The sequence below is a fragment of the Schistocerca nitens genome, chromosome 7 (assembly GCF_023898315.1).
Source record: "Schistocerca nitens isolate TAMUIC-IGC-003100 chromosome 7, iqSchNite1.1, whole genome shotgun sequence".
Classification (NCBI taxonomy): Eukaryota; Metazoa; Arthropoda; class Insecta; order Orthoptera; family Acrididae; genus Schistocerca; species Schistocerca nitens.
Genome location: NC_064620.1, coordinates 433,003,786 through 433,005,785, shown reverse-complemented (window position 1 = coordinate 433,005,785; position 2,000 = coordinate 433,003,786). Strand labels below are relative to the sequence as shown.

The 2,000-nt window shown below is 46.5% G+C and overlaps 1 non-coding gene across 1 annotated transcript; it reads left to right on the top strand.

The window, feature by feature from the left end:
- Positions 1 to 1,637: 1,637 nt before the first annotated feature.
- Trnat-cgu (transfer RNA threonine (anticodon CGU)) lies at positions 1,638 to 1,711 on the top strand. Its single transcript has one exon. It is a non-coding gene; the product is annotated as a tRNA-Thr (tRNA).
- Positions 1,712 to 2,000: the final 289 nt, after the last annotated feature.

Here is a 2,000-nt window from a genome sequence, read left to right as displayed (position 1 = left end):
AGCGATCGAAATAGAAATTTGTGACAATAGGCTCAATAAAGTCAGTGACATGCAGCTACGCACAGCGATGGACCCGGCCATAGGAAGGTTGAAGCGGGCGAAGCGGCCGCAAAACGCAAACATTACCATATATGGTGACGGAGCGGGTACCAGTGACGTCACAGAAGGCAGCGTGGCTATTTAAGGACGGCAGCGGCAACCACTTGATAATGGCCGAAGAGTACTCGGCGGAAAGCTCGTGGATTTTAAACCATTTGACGCGGCTGGAAACCTGAGATACTCTTTATTACTACATATCGGCGTGAAACTATGCGCTCCTAATTTATATTTGTGTCCGATGGTTTTTTTGAAAACATTCGAACAAGCAGCCATCTGAAGAGAGAATCTGAAATAACATTCACTCTACATCGCAAACATAAAAAAAATAAAAAAAACTGGAACTGACGTGTCTTTGGTAATCTGTTTCGATCTTATGTACTTCATCATGACACCATGTCTCATCACTTGATGAGGAGATTCAACGAGAGGTGCACTGACAAATGGCGGAATATATAGCAGTTAGCGGAGAGGTCTTCCGGCGCTTGTCATTTCTCCATTCATGTGAAGACAGTAACTGTTCTCGAAAGAACAGAATACTGTTGATGACCGTGCAGCTTTTCCCTGAAATAAATTATGACTAACTGAAACCCTCAGCTGCCGACAGGTGTTGTTGATATACCTCGATGTGGACAGTTGAAAATGTGTGCCCCGACCGGGACTCGAACCCGGGATCTCCTGCTTACATGGCAGACGCTCTATCCATCTGAGCCACCGAGGACACAGATGAATAGTGCGACTGCAGGGACTTATCCCTTGCACGCTTCCCGTGAGACTCACATTCCCAACCGTCCACAATTCTACATACGTAATGTACCTTATAGACATTTGCCCATCCACTCATCACTCGCGCAATCTTTGGCGATTCCCGTAAGAGTTTGGGCAACCTGTGAGCAATCGCACAGACGAAGGTCTATGGCTGGGTAGCCTTTAACTATATATGTGAAGACAGTAACTGTTCTCGAAAGAACAGTATACTGTTGATGACCGTGCAGCTTTTCCCTGGAATAAATGATGACTAACTGAAACCCTCAGCTGCCGACAGGTGTTGTTGATATACCTCGATGTGGACAGTTGAAAATGTGTTCCCCGACCGGGACTCGAACCCGGGATCTCCTGCTTACATGGCATACGCTCTATCCATCTGAGTCACCGAGGACACAGATGAATAGCACGACTGCAGGGACTTATCCCTTGCACGCTTCTCGTGAGACTCACATTCCCAACTGTCCACAATTTTACATACGTAATGTTCCAGGGAAAAGCTGCACGGTCATCAACAGTGTTCTGTTCTTTCGAGAACAGTTACTGTCTTCACATATATATAGTTAAAGGCTACCCAGCCATTGACCTACGTCTGTGCGAATGCGCACAGGTTGCCCAAACTCTTACAGGAATCGCCAAAGCGTGCGCGAGTAATGAGTGGATGGGCAAATGTCTATAAGGTACATTACGTATGTAGAATTGTGGACAGTTGGGAATGTGAGTCTCACGGGAAGCGTGCAAGGGATAAGTCCCAGCAATCGCGCTATTCATCTGTGTCCTCGGTGGCTCAGATGGATAGAGCGTCTGCCACGTAAGCAGGAGATCCCGGGTTCGAGTCCCGGTCGGGGCACCCATTTTCAACTGTCCACATCGAGGTATATCAACAACACCTGTCGGCAGCTGAGGGTTTCAGTTAGTCATCATTTATTTCTCCATTCGTCGTTTCTCCTGATCACCTAACGAGCCATGGCGTGATGATGCTGTTGATAAGATCGAAACGGTTACCAGTGACACGCCAGTTTCATTTCTAATAAAAAGTTATGATGGAGACTGATTATTATCTCATATATTCCACGGCCTTTTTCCGGTTTTTGAGAGATATTTTTCTTGCAGTTTCCACCCTGGGTGATTTGATCAGG